This window comes from Danio aesculapii, chromosome 8, assembly GCF_903798145.1.
Source record: "Danio aesculapii chromosome 8, fDanAes4.1, whole genome shotgun sequence".
NCBI lineage: Eukaryota > Metazoa > Chordata > Actinopteri > Cypriniformes > Danionidae > Danio > Danio aesculapii.
The window spans coordinates 7,636,085-7,647,463 of record NC_079442.1 but is presented as its reverse complement, the minus strand read 5'-3'; positions in this window follow the sequence as shown (position 1 = coordinate 7,647,463).

Here is an 11,379-nt window from a genome sequence, read left to right as displayed (position 1 = left end):
AAAATGAAAACGTTAGGTCTGAAAGCAGTACACTACCTAACACTACCTGACTCGCCTATCCAAGTTTTAGGAACAACATATAATAACTTGACTTCTAGTTGATTATTTGCTATCAGAAGTGGCTTATATGAAAGGCAAAGGCCTCTAGATTATGCTTATTTTACCTAAATAAAATATGATCATGTCTTGATTTTTTATTATTTAATTAGGACAATAAGGTCTGACTTTGCTTAGACAAAAGTCTTGTCACTTAGTGTATGACTCCCATGAGCTTGGAGGACTGCATCCATGCATCTCTGAAATGATTCAAATCACTTATTAATAAAGTCATCTGGAATGGAGAAGAAAGCGTTCTTGCAAGACTCCCAGAGTTCATCAAGATTCTTTGGATTCATCTTCAATGCCTCCTCCATCTTACCCCAGACATGCTCAATAATGTTCATGTCTGGTGACTGGGCTGGCCAATCTTGGTGCACCTTCACCTTTTTGTTTTCAGGAACTTTGATGTGGAGGCTGAAGTATGAGAAGGAGCGCCATCCTGCTGAAGAATTTGCCCTCTCCTGTGGTTTGTAATGTAATGTGCAGCACAAATGTCTTGATACCTCAGGCTGTTGATGTTGCCATCCACTCTGCAGATCTCTTGCACGCCCCCATACTGAATGTAACCCCAAACCATGATTTTTCCTTCATCAAACTTGACTGATTTCTGTGAGAATCTTGGGTCCATGCGGGTTCCAGTAGGTCTTCTGCAGTATTTGTGATGATTGGGATGCAGTTCAACAGATGATTCATCAGAAAAATCTACCTTCTGCAACTTTTTCAAATAATAAAGTTATTATTTGTAGCTCTTACAACTGGGATTGAGGATAAAACTTTTGTCAGGTAGTATATATAGACTGGGTTTTCATAAGACTGTGTTAATGCACATTTTAAAGTACTGACATGTTGGAAATGACATATTTTTAATAGAAATACCATGATTTGCCACAAAAAAAAAAAAGTTTTTTTGTCCTGCTATGGAAGTCAACGGTGCCGTCAACCAGCATTTAAATTTTTTTTCTTTTATGTTCAACAAAAGAAAGAAACCACATAATGGAGAGTAAATGGTTCTTTTCGTGTGATTCATGTTTTTATTTGAGATATTTTCCCATTTAGGGTGACGCAGTGGCACAGTAGGTAGTGCTGTCGCCTCACAGCAAGGAGGTTGCTGGTTCGAGCCTCGGCTGGGTCAATTGGTGTTTCTGTGAGGAGTTTGCATATTCTCCCTGCATTCGCGTGGGTTTCCACTGGGTGCTTCGATTCCAAAAACATGTTGTATAGGTGAATTGGGTAGGCTAAAATGTCCGTAGTGTATGTGTGTGAATGAGTGTGTATTGACATTTCCCAGAGATGTGTTCCATCCGCTGCGTAAAACATATGCTGGATAAGTGGGCGGTTCATTCCGCTGTGGTGACCCCAAATTAATAAAGGGACTGAAAATGAATGAATGAATGAATATTTTTATTTATGCTTTTGAATTGCATTATGGGCTTATTTCTCTTTATTATTTAGTATACTTTTTATTACTTTAAACTACTAAAATGTCAACAAAAGTTGCTTTGTTAAACTGTAGAGTTGAATTTTCAACATCAAAAGTCGGCAGAGCAGAGATCAAGCTCCAATAATGTAATTCACAACTGCAAATAAACAGAAAACACTTGTGACACACAAAATACGGAAACTTAATTAACTGATATTTTTTACAGCATTAGGTCATTTTCATTTTTGGGTGAACTATCCCTGTGATGAGAATAATGGGACATAGAAAATTGCATTTGCCAAATAAACTTGGCTTAGCGAACATTAACTTCCATGTGACTAATCAGCTGTCTTCATTATGCTTGCCTTGTTTACTGTTGGTTACCAATACTGCAGTCTGCTGCTCGAATAACTTAATGGAAATGTACCTAATTTGCATTTAGGATTTATTATTGTTATTATTTATTGACTTCATATTATGATGGAACCTTTGCTAACAGAGGCTCATTGTGAAAACGTACCCCTGTATACATTTCTGGAGAGCGCAAATTATGTAGCCAGAAGTATGTATGGCTGCATTTAGTCTTTAAAATGAACACTATGGGGCGGCATGACGCTGTTCCTTTTTGCGCTACCAACTGACCGATTATCTTCGTATGCACGGCTTTCCCGCTGTTACCAGTTTGTCCAGTGGCTCACCATGTTCGTTGGCGGACTTGAGACGCAGAACGGAGTTGATCGCAACAATGGGCTTTGAGTCTGGCGAAGAACGGTTCCAGAAGGCAAAAAACGAAATAAACAAGTAAATAACAAGGTGAGAATGTGGTAAAATCTGAAAACGTGGTAAAAATCAGGCAAGGGCTTTTCTTTTTCTGGATTGCTTTTCGAAACACTGTTGTTTGGGTTTAGGGAAGGAGGTGGATGGGTCAGTCAATCGGTCAGTCATTTAGTCAGTCTGCAAAAACTGCAAAAAAAAAAACGTATCTCCTGGGACGTATTTTGTGACCTCCAGAAATGTATATGAGGGTACGTTTAAATAATGCGCCAGGGTTGACCTTGGCTTTTGTCACTGTGAAGAGCTTAACGTAAATCTCAAAACCAAAAATAGTAGAGCAAGCAAAATCATTTGAAAGGGAAGTCTGTTTGAAGGCCATATTTGCAATGCCTCTAGCTATTTATATACACAGTTTATTTTGGTTGTCCATGACCAAAGTTTTTAAATGGGTGTATCTTAAACTTTCATAAACTGCTTGCCGCACACCAAACAAAATCGCACATTAACTGTTTAATAAATGTTGTTTTTATTCTTTAAACATCAGTAAACTGGCTTGAAGAAACACTCCACTGTCATTTTACAATTCCCCTAGAGTTGAACAGTCGAGTTTTAGCATTTTTTAATCCATTTAGACAAACTTATGGTATGGCGAGAGCACTTTTAGATTAGCTTAGCATAGATCATTGAATTGAATTTAATTCACCTTTATTTGTATAGCGCTTTTACAATGTAGATTGTGTCAAAGCAGCTTCACATAGAAGATCATAGTGAATTGAAACAGTGTAGTTCAGTTTTCAGTGTTTAAGTTCAGTTCAGTTTAGCTCAGTTCAGTGTGGTTTAATAATCACTACTGAGAGTCCAAACACTGATGAGCAAATCCAACGATGCGCAGCTCTACAGATCCTGAATCAGATTAGACCATTAGCATCTTGCTCAAAAATTACCTGCGTTTTGATAATTGTCCTATTTAAAGCTTGACTCTTCTGTAGTTACATCGTGTACTAAAACCAACGCAAAAATAAAACGTTCCTATTTTCGAAGTTGATAAGTCTAGGGAACTATACTCTAATTCAGGCATAATAATCAAGCAACTTTGACTACGACAATGACAGTTTACTTATATAGCACAATTAAAAACAACCCAAGTTGACCAATGTGCTTCACAATAACTAAAAACAACAAACAACAAGAGTAAGTCAAAGACAAAAACAAGAATTAAACAATATAAAAAATTACCAAAATTTTACACCATGGCTACAGCAGACAAAAACACATCGAGTGGATGAACAATTGAGTCACATTTTAGGTCAATTGGCTGCTAGCATAAAACTAGTTCCCTTGATAAAATCCCTGTAAACTATGTTCGAGCACAATTCATTACTCTTACACATTTTGTCCAACCAAATAATCCTCACACAAAAATATAAATGTTATCATATTTGGATCTTAAATGCAAACGCAAGAACTGAAAAGCTATCATTAGGCTACACTGCCTTTGTGGCGCACGCTTGTTACGTCAGCACCACCCTGCTTCTGACAAATTTTCAAGCTTATCTTTAGAAATATAGTCCATGACGAAGATTTACTCTCTCGGTTTATTATATTATAATCCACGCTATATATTATAAACAAATACGTAAAAAACACATTTGTATATAGATCCATGTGCCTGTTGGATAGTTTTTCCATGGTAAATACATTTGTTTTGCATTACAGTTGTTGTAAAAGTTTTAAAATACGTATGTTATGTAAATGTGCCTACATAGTATTATCATAAGACATATTTAAATGTGTGTCATGCACCTGCATACAGCCCGCTTACCTTAATGAGGTGTGATTGACAGGTCTATCAAATGCCTGCAAGTTCATTCATGGATAGAGAACAACTTTCAATATTCTTTTTTGTCAAATAAGACAAACTTTTCAAAAAATAAATAAATAAATAAATAAATAAACAATATCCTACTTATTAATAACAATAATAATAATAATAATAATAATCATCATCATCATTAATATTATTATTAAAGTATTTATTAAGAAATTACATTTCTTAATAAATAGCCTCATTATTTATTTATTTATATGATTTATATGTGATATTAGAACATGTGTTAGCTTTTGTAAGTGATTTTATGTTTTAGAATAGAATATGTAATATTCTTATTAATATCTGTAAAGGAAACACAGGCCCTATATGTGCCATTTACATATGTTTCAATTAATATGGAAAACAAGTGCATGTTTTTAGCAAAACTAATATTGGATTTTATTTTAAATGTGTGTTTGTGTAAAACAATATAATCTGCACAAAGAAATTATGGAGTTCTTCCCCAGAAGTTGTTACTCTACCCCGTATAGAGCATCATTATGGGCGTTATGCGTTATAACTAACGTGGTTCTAACGAAAGATCTGCGACAGAGAAACTATGGGTTTTGGGAAACACTCGCCACTACATTGTTCTTTTCCCAAATGATGCATTGTACTATGATAGTTCAGCCACAAGTTACGTCTTTGTTTGGGAAATGATGTGTTTTATTGCCGTAGAATAAAATGTGAAACTATCTTGAGTTTGTGGTAGCTACAGACCTTTTTTAACTGAAATCCCATTCAAAAAACTCAATGACTTTGGGACGAGGAAACCGGAACTCGCTTCCAGGGTTTTGCATGCAAACTGACGTCATAGTTTACATTTACATTTACATTTAGTCATTTAGCAGACGCTTTTATCCAAAACGACTTACAAATGAGGACAAGGAAGCAATTTACACAACTATAAGAGCAGCAGTGAACAAGTGCTATAGACAAGTTTCAGGTGTGTAAAGTCTAAGAAGAGAGAGAGAGAGAGTACAGTTAGTGGTATAGCCAGAGAGGCAGTTAAGATTAGGAAGGAAAGTGGAGACTAAACAGTTGAGTTTTTAGTCGTTTCTTGAAGACAGCAAGTGACTCTGCTGTTCTGATGTAGTTAGGGAGTTCATTCCACCAACTGGGCAGATTGAATATGAGAGTTCGGGAAAGTGATTTCTTCCCTCTTAGGGATGGAACAACGAGGCGACGTTCATTCACAGAACGCAAGTTTCTGGAGGGCACATATATCTGCAGAAGTGAGAGCAGATACGAAGGAGCAAAGCCAGAGGTCGCTTTGTAAGCAAACATCAGAGCTTTGAATTTGATGCGAGCAGCAACTGGCAGCCAGTGCAAACGGGTGAGTTGCGGAGTGACATGTGCTCTTTTGGGTTCATCAAAGACCACTCGTGCTGCTGCGTTCTGAAGCAGCTGAAGAGGTTTGATAGAGGTTCCTCCACTCTATTACGTGATGCCTGAAAAAAGTCTCCAGCTAAGTAACTTCCAACTTAGTTTTATTGGTGGAAGTTAGTTGATGAAAGCTTTAAATAAGAAAATTATCTAAACACTTTGGCAATTTTTGCTAATGCTAATGGTCTAATCCACTTTAATTATTTAAGCTAAGCTAAGCTAAACTAAGCTGAAACAAAAACTATAGAATACACAAGACATGTCACTTGTATAGTTTTGAATAGGGAAAAATGTAACGGTCAATATGGTGAACGAAGCCCCGCCTACTAATACAGGAGCCAATCATCGATCACTTTAGACTGACGTTTCTCCGGGGGTGAAGCTAGGATCAGCCGCGTGCTTTTATGAATGGGCTTTTGTGGTCAACAAACACACTGGAATCTCAGCGAATACTTACTTCACAGACATAAGAAATATATCCACATAAAGCTGGAAATCTGTGCTGTTAAATGAACCAACTACACTTGAAAACAAAAGTTTACTCGTTTTGTAATCTGTATGAAACGAATGTGAGGTCAAGCGGTCAAGCAGCAACTACTCAAACACCCACAAACTTGTAAACAAAGTGTTGTTGTCATTTCTAAAGGAGATTCGCCATCAAGACCAAGTTGTGGATTACTTCAGAAGAGCAGCGCAATCAGACGATCATTATCCAGAGGATGATAATGTGTAGAACGGCCGTCAATAAGGTTGGTGTCGTGATCTCGTTCCTTCTGAGTGCGCATGCACATTAGCTTGGACAGCCTGAAAAAATGCTGATATTGTTTGATTTAAAACCTTTTTTAAACCATTTTGTTTAGAAACGAAACTTATGAGAAAGTTAGTCTGCGTCCAAAACCGCATGCTTCCATTCTATACAGTACGCTAAAATCAGTATGCGAGTCGAGTAGTATGTCCAAATTCATAGAATTCAAAAACAGTATGCGAGAAGTACCCGGATGACCTACTACTTCCGGCGAGATTCTGAAGTGCGCATCCCATGCACGCTGCGCTATCCCATGATGCCCCACGAGAGAATTCATGAATGGGAGTGAAGCGACGCTACTGACGTGGGTAGGTCATGTGAACATGACAAAATGGCGGATGTAGTATGTCCGAATTCTATTCATACTGCACACATTCATACAGCAGTACGTTTAAATTCAATTGCAGTACCTACTGAGTAGTAGGCGGTTTCAGACACAGCATTGTTGTTTAATTTTATTGGAGATTACAAATATGTAATGTAATCTTAAGCTTGGCTAACAGTTTTGGAAAATTTGATGTTTCCCCATTCAGACAGAATGCCCAAGCGTACTGCCCGAGAGGCGTTTCAAAGATGGCTGCCGAGTGAAATGACTTGCCTTTAAGGGACTTTGGCAAAAAGTGCTCCTGCTAGACCCGGAGATTGGCTGAATGGATTAAAAAATTGTAAAATTTATTTATTTATTTATTTATTTATTTATTTATTTATTTATTTATTTATTTATTCGTTTATTTATTTGTTTATTAATTCAGAAAAAGGTAGTTGGTAAAGTTGGTTGCATGACGTCACAATCTGCATCAAAAAAGCACAATTCAACATTAAATAACATATACAAAAGGTAAAACAACAACAACAAAAAACAGTCTACTCCACTTCTTGCCAATGACGTAATTCTGCCGATCAGACCTGAAGCGTTTTGTTCTTTTAATTCAGCCAAGGTCACATCATGATGTATCAGCCTTTGATTAATCGCACACGTTTACGTGATATGAATCGCGCAGGGCAGAGTTCATCAGACATGAACTTTGGAATGCAATGAAATGCAAAACAGCTTCACACAAGCTTGCGTTTCACAGGAGTATAAATGGAAGTCAATAGAACAAAAAGCGTGGTGTGACTGCCCCGTTTGAAGGCCCCTTTTCAATCCCCAACTGAACCGTTCTATATGGAATTTGCATGTTCTTCCTGTGTTGGTGTGGGTTTCCTCCAGATGCTTTGAGTTCAGCCACAACCCCACTATAGAAGGGTTTTGGGGAATAGACGGTTGGTTTGAAAGCAATATGTGCAGCTGTTGAACACAAAAAATCTACAAAAATGAAAGTTTAATAAGATATCTCCTTTTACAATAGTTTGTTTGCAAAGTTTAGTTACAAAACAATCTACAGTCAAACACTGTAATAAAAAAAATATATAATCCTTATACATGATTCAGGATGCTGATGTTGGGATCCTTCTGAAGAATCTACAGATATATAAATGAGCTTTTTAAACCACATGTGTTTAAGCTCTTCAATTTCTTGTGTTTACCAGTAGATTTAAGTGCATTAAGATCATGTACTTGTATATGTATTTGTTTGTGTACTTGTTTATTTATTTGTTGCTTGTTTGTTTGTTTTAATGCTATATCAGCAGCATTGGCCACATTAATGGCAACACTTGTAATAAGTATTCAATATATAAATTACAATATTAACAGTTTCTTAGTTCATTAACTCTTTACTTTCTCTTTACTTTACTTTTACTCTTTACTCCTTTACTTTTGTGGATAAGGAAACAGTGTTGTATGCACTCCACTGAAGACACCCATTAGCCTACATATTTAATTTCATTTATTAAGCGCAAAGATTTGTTTCAAAACTATTTCTAAATTCAGTTTCAATTTCCAGCAAAGGAATAAATGAACAATAATAACGAAGTGTGGTCAAACAACTGAGTTATCTCCAAACAAACGTTCTGTTTTGATACCCCATATGGTGATGCAGACATCTCCAAAATCCGACAGGTGGACAAATCTAAACTTGTTTTTATTAAAACAAATATAAATATGCATATACTAAATAAAACTGCTAATAATAATAACATTATACAAATGCAAATTGTGGGAGCCCCAGCTGGGTCAGCAGGCGTTTCTGTGTGGAGTTTGCATGTTCTTCCTGTGTTGGTGTGTGTTTCCTCCGGGTGCTCCGGTTTCCCCCACAAGTCCAAAGACATGTGCTATAGATGAATTGAATAAACTAAATTGGCCGTAGTGTGAAAGAGTGAGCATGGGTGTATCCCAGTGTTGGGTTGCAGCTGGAAGGGCATCCGCTGCGTAAAACAAAGAAAATGAATGAATGACATGCAAATAGTCATGAATAAACTGAAAAAGCCCCCTGAGGTGAAGAAGGCATGGAGGTAGTGGTTTTTATATTTATATTTGTCTATTTATTTATATATAAGTCTATTTCAGTTCTTCAAAATAGCAACATGCCAACAATGCGCCTTATCACACCTCCTTCCTAGACCGGCACACCCATGAGTCCATGACTCTTTTGAGGAATTTATAGTTAAACCCATATTTCACTGATGCCTCTCTCAGCACTGGCCCAATCCCAATTCTATTTTTGGGTGAAGGGGAAGGGCTTTAAAATTTACACCTAAGAATTGGGACAGCACTACAGCACCTGCACATGTCAACATATGTCATCGCGATCTCTTGCTTCATATGAGATCAGACGATCACGACTGCTGTAGTGGTTCCAGTTGCTTTATTTTTTGGTATTTATCTTCAGGAAATCACTAAAGTCATATATTATGTTATCATAATGATATAATGTGGCAATAAGATCGTAATTATACTGCGCATTTAACACAGTGGCCATATTCATCAATGTAAAGACACCAAAAACAACATTACCATTATAGCAGACACTGTAAAAAGCTCATTCCAAGCAACTAGACCTTTCTGACAGGGTATTCGAGTGTCATTGAGTGTCTGAATGTTGTAGGACTGCTATACAGGAGTTATGATTATGGATTATAGATCGTGAAATTTAGCGGTTTTTATTGTAGTGCTTTTTTTTTAAAGGTAAAACACAAACGCTGATATGAATGTATTAAAACATGTGCTTGTTTGTTGTAAAAATTTGTAATAATGACAAAAAAGAAACGAATTTGTGGATCTCCTTACTTCCGGGTGCTGCGATCCTGCTGTTGTGGCTGGAAAATGTATTCGGTTGTGTATTCTGGGAAATATTCTTACCCCTTGGTTTCGAGTGTGGGCCTGAAAAATCTTCGTTCGAAGGGCTATTCACCCCTTCCCCTTAGTCCTACGCCTTTAAGCTAGAGAACACCCCTTCCCCTTCACGGGAACGCGTAAAACAAGGGGGTTGGGGTAAGGGGAAGGGCTAAGGGTTAGAATTGGGATTGGGCCTTTGTTTGTTTAAGATGACAAGCAGGAGGAGCAGGTTTAAAAGTGCCATAGAAAGAAAAGCTGTAAGCTTACAGTAAGCATTGTTGAATAATAAAAGTTCAGCACATGGAATTAACATATTGTTAGCCTCAAACATCACTGTTTCTGTGTTCTTAAGTATATCTGGTGAGTTTAAAATAACGGTGAAAGACAGGCCAACCAGAACAAAACATTGGCTGCAAAGTTTATTACTGAGATTACAACAATGATTCCCCCCCCTCATTTTTTCAGTTTAATCACACTATATTATCACACTATGTATGTGGGACTCTTATTTTGAAAATGGGCAGGTTTTACAGAAAAGTAAAAGAGGAGTTTCGTGAACCAGGCACATAAGAATGCGAAATGTAGAGATTATAAGTTTAATCAATGTCACCCTGAAAAGGCATAAGGTCTGTTTAAATATTTTGTATATATCTTAATGTGTATATTATGAAATTTGCCATGTATGTTTGTAATGAGGCAACATACACATGTACACTGCTGAGTATAAGTGTTTAATGCACGTTTATGCATCGTGTCATATCTCAGCTCTTACCGGATTTTTCTGAAGTGAAAGGATGCCCATAAACTCATCTAAGAGGATGTTAAAATAAATTCCTGCCATTGACATGTGCTGCTGGAGCATTAATATTCATGACCCTTCCAAATATGGTCAAAACTTATACCAACATATTCCTAGGGTTTTAGGGTGACACGGTGGCTTAGTGGTTAGCACTGTCGTCTCGAAGCAAGAAGGTTACTGGATTGATTCTCAGATGGGACAGTTGGCATTTCTGTGTGGAGTTTGCATGTTCTCCCTTTGTTGGTATGGGTTTCCTCTGGGGGCATTCGGTTTCCCCCACAGTCCAAAGACATGCTCTATAAGTGAATTGAATAAGTTAAATTGGCTGTCCAGTACTGGGTTGCAGCTGGAAGGGCATCCACTGTATTAAAAAAAAAACATATGCTGCAATAGTTGGCGGTTCATTCCTCTGTGGTGACCCCTGATGAATAAAGGGACTAAGCCGAAGCAAAATGAATACTATTACTGTAATATTCAGTGACCTGTATTGATTTGACTATACGTGACATTATCAAATGAGGTCACTATTATTTGTTTTTATTTCTCTTATTCTTGTTTCTTTTATTCCTGTTTATGTAAAGCACTTTGAATTGCCACTGTGTATGAAATGTGCTATATATATAAAAAATAAACTTGCCTTGCCTTGCCTAAACTGAGGTAAATAATGCTAACTGATTATTCTGTGTGCTTTTATTGTTTGCATGTGAAATGGCTGATCAATGAGAATTTTGTTTCGATGGGTCTGTATTGTAAAGCTGTATATAAATGTATCACTATATCAGTACACATTTAAATAAAATTATTAGAATATAAATGGAAAAAAGTTTAAATATAGATATATACAGTTGAAGTCAGAATAATTAGCCCCCACTGGTTTTTTTTCTTTCTCTTTTTTAAATATCTCCCAAATGATGTTTAACAGAGCAAAGCAAATTTCACAGTATGTCTGATAATATTTTTTCTTCTGGAGAAAGTCTTATTTGTTTTATTTCGGCTAGAATAAAAGCAG